The following is a 15,938-nucleotide window of genomic DNA, read 5'->3' as shown; positions in this document are numbered from 1 at the left end:
CAGAAAGGGGCTTTTATGAGACAAAGCCGCCAATTCCGACACTTGCCTAGCCGAAGCCAAGGCTAATAACATGACCACCTTCCAAGTGAGATATTTTAACTCTACCGTTTTAGGTGGTTCAAACCAGTGTGACTTAAGGAAACTTAACACCACGTTAAGGTCCCAGGGCTCCACCAGAGGTACAAAAGGAGGCTGAAAATGCAGCACTCCCTTCACAAAAGTCTGAACTTCTGGGAGAGAAGCCAATTCTTTTTGAAAGAAAATGGATAGGGCCGAAATCTGAACCTTAATGGAGCCTAAGTTTTAGGCGCAAATTCACTCCAGTTTGTAGGAAGTGAAGGAAACGGCCCAGATGGAATTCTTCCGTAGGAGCATTCCTGGCCTCACACCATGAAACATATCTTCCCCTTATACGGTGATAATGTTTAGATGTCACGTCCTTCCTAGCCCTTATCAGCGTAGGAATGACCTCATCCGGAATGCCTTTTTCCGCTAGGATCCGGCGTTCAACCGCCATGCCATCAAACGCAGCCGCTTTAAGTCTTGGAACAGACATGGGCCCTGTTGCAACAGGTCCTGCCTTAGAGAAAGAGGCCACGGATCTTCTGTAAGCATTTCCACCAGATCCTTCGTGGCCAATCTGGAACAATGAGGATTGTTCTCACTCCTCCTTTTTCTTATTATTCTCATCCCTTGGGTATGAGAGGAAGAGGAGGAAATACATAGACTGACTGGAACACCCACGGTGTCACTAGGGCGTCTACCGCTACTGCCTGAGGGTCTCTTGACCAGGCGCAATAACTCTGCAGCTTCTTGTTGAGGAGGGACGCCATCATGTCTATCTGTGGCAGTCCCCACCGAACTGCAATCTGTGCGAAGACTCCCTGATGAAGTCTCCACTCTCCAGGACGTATGTCTGGTGAGGAAGTCTGCTTCCCAGTTGTTCACTTCCAGAATGAACCCTGTTGACAGTGCTCTTACATGATTCTCCGCCCAGCGAAGAATTCTGGTGGCTTCCGCCATCGCCACTCTGCTCCTAGTGCCGCCTTGGCGGTTTACATGAGCTACTGCGGTGACGTTGTCTGACTGGATCAGAACCGGTTGGTCGCGAAGAAAGGTCTCCGCTTGACGTAGGACGTTGTATATGGCCCTTAGTTCCAATATGTTGATGTGAAGACAAGTCTCTTGACTTGACCAAAGACCTTGGAAATTTCTTCCCTGTGTGACTGCTCCCCAGCCTCGGAGGCTCGCGTCCGTGGTCACCAGGATCCAGTCCTGAATGCCGAATCTGCGGCCCTCTAGAAGGTGAGCACTCTGCAGCCACCACAGGAGAGATACCCTGGCCCTGGGGGATAGGGTGATCAACTGATGAATCTGTAGATGTGACCCGGACCACTTGTCCAGTAGGTCCCATTTGAAGTCCTCACATGGAACCTGCCGAAGGGAATGTTTTTCCCAGGACTCGAGTGCAGTGATGCACTGACACCTGTCTTGGTTTCAATAGGTCCCTGACTAGAGTCATGAGTTCCTGGGCCTTCTCTATCTGAAGGTAAACCCATTTCTGGTCTGTATCCAGAATCATACCCAAGAAGGGCAGACGAGTTATAGGAACCAACTGTGACCTCGGGAAATTGAGAATCCAGCCGTGTTGCTGTGACCCTTCAGCGAAAGTGACACGCTGTTCAACAACTGCTCTTTTGATCTCGCCCTTATTAGGAGATCGTTCAAGTATGGGATAACTGTGACTCCTTGCTTGCGTAGGAGCACTATTATATCCGCCAATTACCCTGAAATTGGTAATGACAATCCTGTACCGCAGTTGTCAGGTACGCCTGATGGGGTGGTTAAATGGGAACATGAAGGTATGCAGTCTTTATGTCTAGATACACCATCAAATCCCCACCTTCCAGGCTGGCGATGATCGCTCTGGGCGATTCCACTTTAAATTTGAACCTTTTCCCGTATAGGTTTAGAGATTATAATTTTAAATAGGTCTGACCGAACCGTATGGTTTCGGGACTACAGCCAAGGTTGAGTCATATCGCCTTCCTTGTTGCAGGAGGGGAACCTTGAGCACCACCTGTTGGAGATACAATGTGTGAATTGTATTTAATATTATCTCCCTTTCTGGGGGAGAAGCTGGTAGGTCCGATAAGGAAAAACCGGTGAGCAAGCACCTTTCGAATTCCACCTTGTAACCCTGAGAAACAAATTTGTATTGCCCCGGGATCCACCTGTGAGTGAACTCAGATGTGGCTGAAGAGTCGAAGACGTGCTCCCACTGGGACGGACTCCCTTAGCGGAGCTCCAGCATCATGCGGTGGATGTAGTAGAGGCCGGGGAGGACTTCTGTTCCTGGGAACTAGCTGTGCCCTTACCTCTGGTAAGAAAGGACGCTCCTCGTACTTTCTTGTTATTCTGCGACCGAAAGGACTGCATTTGATAATGTCGTGCTTTCTTAGGCTGTGAGGGAATATAAAGCAAAAGATCAGAATTACCAGCTATAGCTGTGGAGACCAGGTCCGAGAGCCCTTCTCCACACAATTCCTCAGCCTTGTAAGGTAAACCTTCCATATGCCTCTTTTAGTCGGCATCACCTGTCCATTGCATGTTCCACAGGACACGTCTAGCAGAAATCGACATAGCGTTGACTCTAGAACCCAGTAGACTAATGTCTCTTTGGGCATGTAAGACAGCATCTTTTATATATATATATATATATATATATATATATATATATATACACACACATACTAGGGTCAATAACATGGTATCCTTATCTAGGGTTTCAATCTCCGCTGATAAGGTATCTGTCCACGCTGCTACAGCGCTATAAACCCATGCCGACACAATCGCCGGTCTGAGTAGTGTACCAGAATGTGTGTAAATGGACTTCATAGTACTTTTACTGCATGCTATCTGCAGGATCCCTGAGGATAGCTGTTAAGTCAGCGCTACCTTTTGGGTAAACGTGACAAAGCTTTGTTCACCCTAGGGGAAGATTCCCATCGTATTCTGGCCCTAGCAGGGAAAGGATACTCCCTGAGAATTCTTTGTGGGAATCTGCAGTCTCTTGTCTGGAGGTTCCCGCTCTTTTTCTTCAGGAGAGGAGGGAAATTTACCTCAGCTTTCTTCCCCTTAAACATGTGTACCCTCGTGTCAGGGACAGATGAGTCATCAGTGATATGCAAAACATCTTTTACAGGTTGAGTATCCCATATCCAAAATGCTTGGGACCAGAGGTATTTTGGATATCGGATTTTTCCGTATTTTGGAATAATTACATACCATAATGAGATATCATGGCAATGGGACCTAAGTCTAAGCACAGAATGCATTTATGTTTCATATACACCTTATACACACAGCCTGAAGGTCATTTTAGCCAATATTTTTTATAACTTTGTGCATTAAACAAAGTGTGTGTACATTCACACAATTCATTTATGTTTCATATACACCTTATACACACAGTCTGAAGGTCATTTAATACAATATTCTTAATAACTGTGTGTATTAAACAAAGTTTGAGTACATTGAGCCATCAGAAAACAAAAGTTTCACTATCTCACTCTTGCTCAAAAAAGTCTGTATTTCGGAATATTCCGTATTTCGGATATTTGGATATGGGATACTCAACCTGTATTACAATAATCATATATTGAATAGTTTTCTGCCAGTTTTGGCTGTAACTTTGCATTATCGTAGGCGACACTGGAGTCAGACTCCGTGTCGATATCAGTGTCTATTATTTTGGATAGTGAGCGTTGTGAGACTCTGAAGGTCTCTGCGACATAGGGACAGACATGTGTAGATTCTCTAATCTTTTGTGCAATAAATTTACCTTAGCACTTAATTTCACATATCCAATCAGGTGTCGGTGTTGTCGACGGAGACACCACTCACGCACACATTTGCTCCATCTCCTCCGTAGGAGAGCCTTTTACCTCAGACATGTCGACACACACACGTACCGACACACCACACACTCAGGAAATGCTCTTTCTGAAGACAGTTCCCCCACAAGGCCCTTTGGAGAGACAGAGAGAGAGTATGCCAGCACACACCCAGCGCTATATGACCCAGGAAAAAACACAGCAATTTAATGTTTACCCAGTAGCGCTGTTATTATCTGCGCCGAATTATGTGCCCCCCCCCCCCCCTCTTCTTTAAAACCCTCTCTTCTACCGTGGTATAAGCAGGGGAGAGTCCAGGGAGCTTCCTCTCAGCGGTGCTGTGGAGAAAAACATGGCGCTGGTGAGTGCTGAGGGAGAAGCCCCGCCCCCTCGACGGTGGGCATCTGTCCCGCTAAAAGTGTAAAATTGGCGGGGGCTCCTGCATATATACAGTGTCCAGCTGTATATATGCTCCTTTTGCCAAATAAGAGGTTTATATTGCTGCCCAGGGCGCCCCCCCCTGCGCCCTGCACCCTTACAGTGACCGGAGTATGTGAGGTGTGTGGAAGCAATGGCGCACAGCTGCAGTGCTGTGCGTTACCTCAGTGAAGATCATGAAGTCTTCTGCCACCTCTGAAGTCTTCTTTTCTTCTCATACTCACCCGGCTTCTATCTTCCGGCTCTGCGAGGGGGACGGCGGCGCGGCTCCGGGACGGACGGCGAGGGTGAGATCCTGCGTACCAATCCCTCTGGAGCTAATGGTGTCCAGTAGTCTAAGAAACAGAACCTAGCTTCAGAGAGTAGGGCTGCTTCTCTCCCCTCAGTCCCACGATGCAGGGAGTCTGTTGTCAGCAGAGCTCCCTGAAAATAAAAAACCTAACAAAATACTTTCTATCAGCAAACTCAGAAGAGCTCACTGAAAAGCACCCAGCTCCTCTGGGCACAGTATCAAACTGAGGTCTGGAGGAGGGGCATAGAGGGAGGAGCCAGTGCACACCAGGAACTAAAGTCTTTCTTAAAGTGCCCATGTCTCCTGCGGAGCCCGTCTATCCCCATGGTCCTTACGGAGTCCCCAGCATCCTCTACGACGTTAGAGAAACAAATGTTCCAATACCACACCCTTCCAGTGTGCCATGCTGGTGCCCCCTGGCTGTATCAGTTGGCACGCCAGAAATTCAGGAAGCCACATAGTATAGATAGAAAAACGTCTTACCTGCCATCCATCCTGTTACGTATTGCCAGTTTCACAAATCTTTCAAACTATTATACTGTGTATACAGAGGAACATCAACCTAGTTTTAGCAACTGTAGGACATGTCACTGTAAAACATGACAAAACTGTACTGCTTCTTTGGACAGACACAGCACATTTTTTATTGCACAATATTCACCTTTCTAGAGCTGTGTAAATGGAACGGTGGGTTAAGAGGGTGCTTTCTCTAGAAACATGTACCATGTCATACGTGCCAACTACTACACAGAGCAGGCACCAGCATGCTACAACACCAAGCTTTTGGCTTTTCACTGGGTGTAAATAGATTGGTGTGGAAGAGATTTTGCAAAAGCACAATACAAACTAGTACAGTACATTGCTTTGTCCTAGAAATATAATAAGCAGAATTTCATAACTGAATGCATGCAATGATCTGACAGAAGAGAATCATAAACAGTGGGAAGTACAAAGTGATCCCTGGATCTAGCAACAACTAGCACTATCAGCATGTAAGGGGAACATCATAGTCTTCTGGATCCTGTGATGATCTGACAGAAGAGAATCATAAACAGTGGGAAGTACAAAGTGATCCCTGGATCTAGTAACAACTAGCACTATCAGCATGTAAGGGGAACATCATAGTCTTCTGGATCCTGTGATGATCTGACAGATGAACAACCCCAGTGAGTTCCTCACAAACTCTCTGGCCACGTGCTCTGTGATGACATGTGACAGATAGCTGTCTGCAGCCAGCTGCACATAGAGTGATAAACAGATGCAAAGTGCAATGCTGAAACACTATACAGGCCAGTGTAGAGGAGTGAAGTAACACCCTCACATGGGCCAATGCAAGATTCTAAATAAAGCATGTATCTGTTTATAGCTACAAAAACAGTCTTCCATTATTAATAACAGGCCCATCACTGATCTCTCCTATTATACATAGACAGTACAGCAATGTCTTACTTCTCTCTTGGCTGCTCCCTTAGTTGAGTGATGTAGCAGAGGTTGTTGCTGTAGTGCCACCCACCCCGACTGGAAGGGTGGCAGGCGGGGTACAGCGTCCTGTCCTGAGAGGCTGCAGGCAGAGTAGTTACTTAGGAAAGTGCTGCAGAGTGAGGGGGCTCAGCAGTCTCTGGTGCTGCCAGCTTCAGCTGTAGTGGTCGGCTGGCTGAGTGACTGCTCCCTGACAGTGGAGGAAGAAGTCTGGTATAAGAGGTGTTAGAGAAAGGGGGAGGCTCCTCCTCCAGCTACAGAAGGAAGTGAACTGTCTAATGTTTAGCAGAGAAATCCACTACGTGAGGAAATATCTGCTGTGCTGAATGTTCTACAGAACGAAGCTCCGATGCATGAGGAAAGATAATACACACTTTATGCATATGACTAATGTTCTGTAATAATATATCAAAAAGCATGTTGGAAAGTTAAATATTGCATTTGATTTCCAGATTTGTTGTCTCCATCAGTTATTGGTCTAGAAACCTCTATCTATTTATCTATCTTTCTCTTACGTCCTAGAGGATGCTGGGGACTCCGTAAGGACCATGGGGATAGACGGGCTCCGCAGGAGACATGGGCACTTTAAGAAAGACTTTAGATCTGGGTGTGCACTGGCTCCTCCCTCTATGCCCCTCCACCAGACCTGAGTTAGGTTAATACTGTGCCCAGTGGAGACTGGGTGCTTTTCAGGGAGCTCTCCTGAGCTTGCTGACAGAAAGTATTTTGTTAGGTTTTTTATTTTCAGGGAGCCTGCTGGCAACAGACTCCCTGCATCGAGGGACTGAGGGGAGAGAAGCAGCCCTACTCATGTGAGTTGCAAGGTCCTGCTTCTAAGGCTACTGGACACCATTAGCTCCAGAGGGATTGGTACGCAGGATCTCACCCTCGCCGTCTGTCCCAGAGCCGCGCCGCCGTCCCCCTCGCAGAGCCGGAAGATTGAAGACAGGTGAGTATGAGAAGAAAAGAAGACTTCAAAGGCGGCAGAAGACTTCACTGATCTTCACTGAGGTAACGCACAGCACTGCAGCTGTGCGCCATTGCTCCCACACACCTCACATACTCCGGTCACTGTAAGGGTACAGGGCGCAGGGCGGGGGGGCGCCCTGGGCAGCAATATAAACCTCTTATTTGGCAAAAGAGAGCATATATACAGCTGGACACTGTATATATGCATGAGCCCCCGCCAATTTTACACTTTTAGCGGGACTGAAGCCCGCCGCCGAAGGGGCGGGGCTTCTCCCTCAGCACTCACCAGCGCCATGTTTTTCTCCACAGCACCGCTGAGAGGAAGCTCCCCGGACTCTCCCCTGCTTATACCACGGTAGATGAGAGGGTTTTAAAGAAGAGGGGGGGCACATAATTCGGCGCAGATAATAATAACAGCGCTACTTGTTAAACATTAAATTGTTTTTTTTTTTCCTGGGTCATATAGCGCTGGGGTGTGTGCTGGCATACTCTCTCTCTGTCTCTCCAAAGGGCCTTGTGGGGGAACTGTCTTCAGAAAGAGCATTCCCTGTGTGTGTGGTGTGTCGGTACGTGTGTGTCGACATGTCTGAGGTAAAAGGCTCTCCTAAGGAGAAGATGGAGCAAATGTGTGTGGTGTCTCCGTCGACAACGCCGACACCTGAATGGATATGTGAAATTAAGTGCTAAGGTAAATTTATTGCGCACAAAAGATTAGAGAACAGACAGGGAATCTACCCATGTCTGTCCCTATGTCGCAGAGACCTTCAGAGTCTCACAAAGCTCACTATCCAAAATAATAGACACTGATATCGACACGGAGTCTGACTCCAGTGTCGACTACGATAATGCAAAGTAGAGCCAAAACTGGCAGCAAAGTATTCAATATATGATTATTGTAATAAAAGATGTTTTGCATATCACTGATGACTCAACTGTCCCTGACACGAGGGTACACATGTTTAAGAGGAAGAAAGCTGAGGTAAATTTCTCTCCTCTCATGAAGAAAAAGAGTGGGAATCTCCAGACAAGAAACTGCAGATTCCCACAAAGAATTCTCAGGGAGTATCCTTTCCCTGCTAGGGCCAGTATACGATGGGAATCTTCCCCTAGGGTGGATTGACACGTTTACCCAAAAGGTAGAGCTGACTTAACAGCTATCCTCAGGGATCCTGCAGATAGCATGCAGTAAAAGTACTATGAAGTCCATTTACACACATTCTGGTACACTACTCAGACCGGCAATGGCGTCGGCCTGGGTGTGTAGTGCTGTAGCAGCATGGACGGATACCTTATCAGAGTAGCTTGATACCCTAGATAAGGATACTATTTTATTGACCTTAGGGCATATAAAAGATGCTGTCCTGTATATGAGAGATGCTCAAAGAGACATTAGTCTTCCGGGTTCTAGAATAAACGCTATGTCGATTTCTGCCAGAAGAGTCCTATGGACACGGCAATGGACAGGTGATGCCGACTCAAAAAGGCATATTTTACCTTACAGGGGTGAGGAATTGTTTGGGGAAGGTCTCTCGGACCTAGTCTCCACAGCTACTGCTGGAAAATCAAATTTTTTGCCTTATATTCCCTCACAACCTAAGAGAGCACCGCATTATCAAATGCAGTCCTTTCGATCACAAAGAAACAAGAAAGTGCGAGGTGCGTCCTTTCTGGCCAGGGGTAGGGGCAGAGGGAAGAAGCTGCACAACACAGCTAGTTCCCAGGAACAGAAGTCCTCCCCGGTCTCTACAAAATCCACCGCATGACGCTGGGGCTCCACTGGTGGAGTCCGCCCCAGTGGGGGCACGTCTTCGGGGTTTCAGCCACATCTGGGTTCACTCCCAGGTGGATCCCTGGGCGATAGAAATTGTTTCTCAGGGTTACAAGCTGGAATTCGAGGACGTGCCTCCTCGCCGATTTTTCAAATCGGCCTTTCCAACTTCTCCCCAGGAAAGGGAGATAGTATTACAGGTAATACAAAAATTGTATCTTCAACAGGTGGTGGTCAAGGTTCCCCTCCTTCAACAAGGAAGGGGATATTACTCGACCCTGTTTGTAGTCCCGAAACCGGACGGTTCGGTCAGACCCATATTAAATTTAAAATCCCTGAACCTATACTTGAAAAGGTTCAAGTTCAAGATGGAATCGCTAAGAGCGGTCATCGCTAGCCTGGAAGGGGGGAATTTTATGGTGTCTCTGGACATAAAGGATGCATACCTTCATGTCCCCATTTATCCACCTCATCAGGCCTACCTCAGATTTGCGGTACAGGATTGTCATTACCAATTTCAGACGTTGCCGTTTGGTCTCTCCACGTCCCCGAGGGTTTTCACCAAGGTAATGGCGGAAATGATGGTGCGCCTGCAGAAGCAAGGTGTCACAATTATCCCGTACTTGGACGATCTCCTCATAAAAGCGAGATCAAGAGAGCAGTTGCTGAACAGTGTATCACTTTCGCTGGAAGTGTTACAGCAACACGGCTGGATTCTCAATATTCCAAAGTCGCAGTTGGTTCCTACGACTCGTCTGCCTTTCTTGGGCATGATTCTGGACACGGACCAGAAGAGGGTTTATCTCCCGATAGAAAAGGCCCAAGAACTCATGACTCTTGTGAGGAACCTATTGAAACCAAAACAGGTGTCAGTACATCACTGCACTCGAGTCCTGGGAAGGATGGTGGCATCATACAAGGCCATTCCCTTCGGCAGGTTCCATGCGAGGACTTTCCAATGGGACCTACTGGACAAGTGGTCCGGGTCACATCTACAGATGCAGCGGTTGATCACCTTGTCCCCCAGGACCAGGGTGTCACTCCTGTGGTGGCTGCAGAGTGCTCACCTTCTCGAGGGTCTCAGATTCGGCATTCAGGACTGGATCCTGGTGACCACAGATGCAAGCCTCCGAGGTTGGGGAGCAGTCACACAGGGAAGAAATTTCCAAGGTCTTTGGTCAAGTCAAGAGACTTGTCTTCACATCAACATTCTGGAACTAAGGGCCATATGCAACGCCCTACGTCAAGCGGAGACCTTACTTCGCGACAAGCCAGTTCTAATCCAGTCAGACACCGTGACCGCAATAGCTCATGTAAACCGCCAAGGCGGCACAAGGAGCAAAGTGGCGATGGCGGAAGCCACCGGAATTCTTCGCTGGGCGGAGAATCATGTAAGCGCACTGTCAGCAGTGTTCATTCCGGGAGTGGACAACTGGGAAGCAGACTTCCTCAGCAGACACGACCTACATCCAGGAGAGTGGGGACTTCATCAGGAAGTCTTTGCACAAATTGCGAGTCGGTGAGGACTACCCCAGATAGACATGATGGCGTCTCGACTCAACAAAAAGCTACAGAGGTATTGCGCCAGGTCAAGTGACCCTCAGGCAGTAGCTGTAGACGCTCTAGTGACACAGTGGGTGTTCCAGTCAGTCTATGTATTTCCTCCTCTTCCTCTCATACCCAAGGTGTTGAGAATAGTAAGAAGAAGAGGAGTGAGAACAATCCTCATTGTTCCAGATTGGCCACAAAGGACCTGGTATCCAGATCTGCAGGAAATGCTTACAGAAGATCCGTGGCCGATTCCTCTAAGACAGGACCTGTTGCAACAGGGACCCTGTCTGTTCCAAGACTTACCGCGGCTGCGTTTGACGGCATGGCGGTTGAACGCCGGATCCTAGCGGAAAAAGGTATTCCGGATGAGGTCATTCCTACGCTAATAAAGGCTAGGAAGGACGTGACGTCTAAACATTATCACCGAATATGGCGAAAATATGTTTCTTGGTGTGAGGCCAGCAATGCTCCTACGGAAGAATTCCATCTAGGCCGTTTTCTTAACTTCCTACAAACTGGAGTGAATTTGGGCCTAAAATTAGGCTCCATTAAGGTTCAGATTTCGGCCTTATCCATTTTCTTTCAAAAGGAATTGGCCTCTTTACCTGAAGTACAGACTTTTGTGAAGGGAGTACTGCATATTCAGCCTCCTTTTGTACCTCCGGTGGCGCCTTGGGACCTTAACGTGGTGTTAAGTTTCCTTAAGTCACACTGGTTTGAACCACTTAAGACGGTGGAGTTGAAATATCTCACCTGGAAAGTGGTCATGCTACTAGCCTTGGCTTCGGCTAGGCGAGTGTCGGAATTAGCGGCTTTGTCACATAAAAGCCCCTATCTGGTTTTCCATATGGATAGAGCGGAATTGCGGACCCGTCCTCAGTTCCTGCCAAAAGTGGCCTCATCCTTTCATATGAACAAAACTATTGTGGTGCCTGTGGCTACACGTGACTTGGAGGATTCCGAGTCCCTTGATGTGGTCAGGGCTTTGAAAATTTATGTAGCCAGAATGGCTAGAGTCAGAAAAACAGAAGCACTGTTTGTCCGGGTGTAGTACGGGTGACCGGCGGTCTCCTGACCGCCGGTCACCTTACCGACGCCGGGATCCCGGCAGCATACCGACGCCGGGATCCCGGCGGGGAGGGGCGAGTGCAGCAAGCCCCTTGCGGGCTTGGTGGCAACCTGCGGTCGCCACGGGTTCTATTCCCACTCTATGGGTGTCGTGGACACCCACGAGTGAAAATAGTCCCTGTTGGTCGGCATGCCGACCATCGGGATAGTGAGCCGTCGGGCTCACGGAGGAGGTCATGTGACTGTCGGTCAGCCGACCGGCGGTCACATGACTACCACCCGTTTGTCCTGTATGCAGCCAACAAGCTTGGTGGCCCTGCTTCAAAGCAGACTATTGCTCGCTGGATCTGTAACACGATTCAGCAGGCGCATTCTACGGCAGGATTGCCATTACCTAAATGGGTCAAGGCCCATTCCATTAGGAAGGTGGGCTCTTCTTGGGCGGCTGCCCGAGGGGTCTCGGCACTACAGCTGTGCCGAGCGGCTCCTTGGTCGGGATCAAACACATTTGCAAAGTTCTATAAGTTTGATACCCTGGCTGAGGAGGACCTCCTGTTTGCTCAATCGTTGCTGCAGAGTCATCTGCACTGTCCCGCCCGTTTGGGAGCTTTGGTATAATCCCCATGGTCCTTACGGAGTCCCCAGCATCCTCTAGGACGTAAGAGAAAATAAGATTTTACACCTACCGGTAAATCTTTTTCTCGTAGTCCTTAGAGGATGCTGGGCGCCCGTCCCAAGTGCGGACTACTTCTGCAAGACTTGTATATAGTTATTGCTTAAATAAGGGTTATGTTATAAGTTTTCATCAGTCTTGGACTGATGCTATGTTGGTTTTCATACTGTTAACTGGTTCGTATATCACAAGTTATACGGTGTGATTGGTGTGGCTGGTATGAATCTTGCCCTTGGATTAACAAAAATCCTTTCCTCGTACTGTCCGTCTCCTTGGGCACAGTTTCTCTAACTGAGGTCTGGAGGAGGAGCATAGAGGGAGGAGCCAGTGCACACCCAGATCTAAAGTCTTTCTTAAAGTGCCCATGTCTCCTGCGGAGCCCGTCTATCCCCATGGTCCTTACGGAGTCCCCAGCATCCTCTACGGACTACGAGAAAAAGATTTACCGGTAGGTTTAAAATCTTATTATCTGTCTGTATTAAATTTGCACGTGTCTTGAGTTGAATGCGCAGACTTAAACTATCACAGACAAACGTACTGATTGATTGGGACCTAGTTATCCAAAACATCCTGATTGTCTGTGTAGAGAGAATCTGATGCACTGCTGCTCACACCGGAAGCCATACATACTCCGATGGAGAAACTGCACCTGTCATAGGGCTGGTTTCAATGATGCGTTCAAATACACACAGTAGCGTAAATGCGCTGCCTTAAGGTGCTGCAAGTGGGCGTCTTAGTTGTTTAAAAATCAGACGTGGCAGTGGCATAGTGCAAAAAAGGGGATTTAGCTTTAGGGCGCTGTACTGAATATTGCTCCTATCTGATGTATATCAGCAGCCGATTGGGATTAAAGAGGTATGCCAGCCTCTTAAACCAAACCAAAAAAAAAAACACAATCCCAGTTGGCGCTTAATTATACAAGTGCAACCAATGGCATAGGAACACAAGCGCCACAGATGCAAGACGCAAATGTAGCTCACGTCTGAATCAGGCCCATAGTTTAGTTTTTGCTTTCATGTCAAATTATAATTTTATGTATGTACCGCAGCTTGTTACTTATGTATTTTATAGGGAATGTTACTGGGAACTTCAAGTATTGCCCAGAAGTTTTCAGGAATTTGGGTTTGAAACCAGAAAATCTGGAATCTGAAAGTGGAAACGAAGGGGCCGATTGCTTAGAAGGGATACAGTTAATTTGCCGGCTGTCGGGATCCTGTCGGTCAGGATACCGACGCTAGAATCCCTACAGCCGCCAATGCCGACAGTCGGAATCATGACACACAGGGGTAAATTTACTAAAATTTGTATTTTTCCGAATGAGGTTAAAGTTCAAACACGAATGACATCGAAAGTGTAAAATTGCAACTTTTTGAATTTATTACGACTAATTTACTAAGCTGTCGTATTCTGCATTTCTCTAACGTCCTAGTGGATGCTGGGGACTCCGAAAGGACCATGGGGAATAGCGGCTCCGCAGGAGACTGGGCACAAAGTAAAAGCTTTAGGACTAGCTGGTGTGCACTGGCTCCTCCCCCTATGACCCTCCTCCAAGCCTCAGTTAGATTTTGTGCCCGAACGAGAAGGGTGCAATCTAGGTGGCTCTCCTGAGCTGCTTAGAGTAAAAGTTTAAATAGGTTTTTTATTTTCAGTGAGACCTGCTGGCAACAGGCTCACTGCATCGAGGGACTTAGGGGAGAGAAACGAACTCACCTGCGTGCAGAGTGGATTGGGTTTCTTAGGCTACTGGACATTAGCTCCAGAGGGACGATCACAGGCCCAGCCATGGATGTGTCCCGGAGCCGCGCCGCCGGCCCCCTTACAGATGCTGAAGCAAGAAGAGGTCCATAAATCGGCGGCAGAAGACTTTCCTGTCTTCATAAGGTAGCGCACAGCACTGCAGCTGTGCGCCATTGCTCTCAGCACACTTCACACTCCGGTCACTGAGGGTGCAGGACGCTGGGGGGGGGCGTCCTGGGAAGCAATGAATTTACCTTAGTTGGCGAAAAATACATCACATATAGCTCCTGGGCTATATGGATGTATTTAACCCCTGCCAGTTTTCCAGAGAAAAGCGGGAGAAGAGCCCGCCGTGAAGGGGGCGGGGCCTATCTCCTCAGCACACAGCGCCATTTTTCCCACACAGCTCCGCTGTTAGGAAGGCTCCCAGAATCTCCCCTGCATCCTGCAACTACAGAAACAGGGTAAAAAAGAGAGGGGGGCACTTATTTGGCAAAATAACAGATATAAGCAGCTATAAGGGATAGACACTTATTGTAAGGTTGTCCATATACATATATAGCGCTCTGGTGTGTGCTGGCAAACTCTCCCTCTGTCTCCCCAAAGGGCTAAGTGGGTCCTGTCCTCTATCAGAGCATTCCCTGTGTGTGTGCTGGGTGTCGGTACGTGTGTGTCGACATGTATGAGGAGGAAAATGATGTGGAGGCGGAGCAATTGCCTATAATGGTGATGTCACCCCCTAGGGAGTCGACACCTGAATGGATGGCCGTAATTAAGGAATTACGTGACAGTGTCGGCACGTTACAGAAAACTGTTGACGACATGAGACAGCCGGCAGCTCAGTTAGTGCCTGTCCAGGCGTCTCAAACACCGTCAGGGGCTATTAAACGCCCGTTACCTCAGTGGGTCGACACGGACCCAGACACAGACACTGACTCCAGTGTCGACGGTGAAGGAACAAACGTATTTTCCAGTAGGGCCACACGTTACATGATCACGGCAATGAAGGAGGTTTTGCACATCTCTGATACTGCAAGTACCACAAAAAGGGGTATTATGTGGGGTGTGAAAAAACTACCCGTAGTTTTTCCTGAATCAGATGAATTGAATGAAGTGTGTGATGAAGCGTGGGTTACCCCCGACAGAAAACTGCTAATTTCTAAAAAATTATTGGCACTATATCCCTTCCCACCAGAGGTTAGGGCTCGTTGGGAAACACCCCCTAGGGTGGATAAGGCGCTCACACGCTTATCAAAACAAGTGGCGTTACCGTCTCCAGAAACGGCCGCCCTTAAGGAGCCAGCAGATAGGAGGCTGGAAAATATCCTTAAAAGTATATACACACATACTGGTGTTATACTGCGACCAGCAATCGCCTCAGCCTGGATGTGCAGTGCTGGGGTGGCTTGGTCGGATTCCCTGACTGAAAATATTGATACCCTGGACAGGGACAATATATTATTGACTATAGAGCATTTAAAGGATGCATTCCTATATATGCGAGATGCACAGAGAGACATTTGCACTCTGGCATCAAGAGTAAGTGCGATGTCCATTTCTGCCAGAAGAGGATTATGGACGCGACAGTGGTCAGGGGATGCGGATTCCAAACGGCATATGGAAGTATTGCCGTATAAAGGGGAGGAGTTATTTGGGGGCGGTCTATCGGACCTGGTGGCCACGGCAACGGCTGGGAAATCCACCTTTTTACCCCAAGTCACCTCGCAGCAGAAACAGATACCGCCTTTTCAGGCTCAGTCCTTTCGTCCCCATAAGGGCAAGCGGGCAAAAGGCCACTCATATCTGCCCCGGGGCAGAGGAAGGGGAAAAAGACTACAACAGACAGCTTCTTCCCACGACCAGAAGCCCTCCCCCGCTTCTGCCAAGTCCTCAGCATGACGCTGGGGCCTTACAAGCGGACTCAGGCACGGTGGGGGCCCGTCTCAAGAATTTCAGCGCGCAGTGGGCTCACTCGCAAGTGGACCCCTGGATCCTGCAGGTAGTGTCTCAGGGGTACAAATTGGAATTCGAGACGTCTCCCCCTCGCCGGTTCTTGAAGTCTGCTTT

The 15,938-nt window shown here is 48.3% G+C and overlaps 1 protein-coding gene across 5 annotated transcripts in view; it reads right to left on the bottom strand.

Annotated features, from left to right (window-relative positions):
- GCNT4 (glucosaminyl (N-acetyl) transferase 4) overlaps nucleotides 1–15,938 on the bottom strand; it is a 120,766-nt gene that overhangs the window by 72,924 nt on the left and 31,904 nt on the right. For 2 of the 5 annotated variants that reach the window (XM_063963842.1, XM_063963839.1), the window contains exon 1: nucleotides 6,076–6,342. The exons of 2 other annotated variants lie outside the window; for them this stretch is intronic. The gene's annotated coding sequence lies outside the window, so the exon portion shown is untranslated. Of the gene's footprint in view, nucleotides 1–6,075; nucleotides 6,344–15,938 lie in introns of those variants that run through there. One more of the 5 variants, XM_063963843.1, reaches the window with a different exon arrangement.

The sequence above is a fragment of the Pseudophryne corroboree genome, chromosome 1 (genome assembly GCF_028390025.1).
Source record: "Pseudophryne corroboree isolate aPseCor3 chromosome 1, aPseCor3.hap2, whole genome shotgun sequence".
In the NCBI taxonomy this organism is placed as follows: Eukaryota; Metazoa; Chordata; class Amphibia; order Anura; family Myobatrachidae; genus Pseudophryne; species Pseudophryne corroboree.
This window is presented reverse-complemented; position numbering and strand designations above follow the sequence as displayed.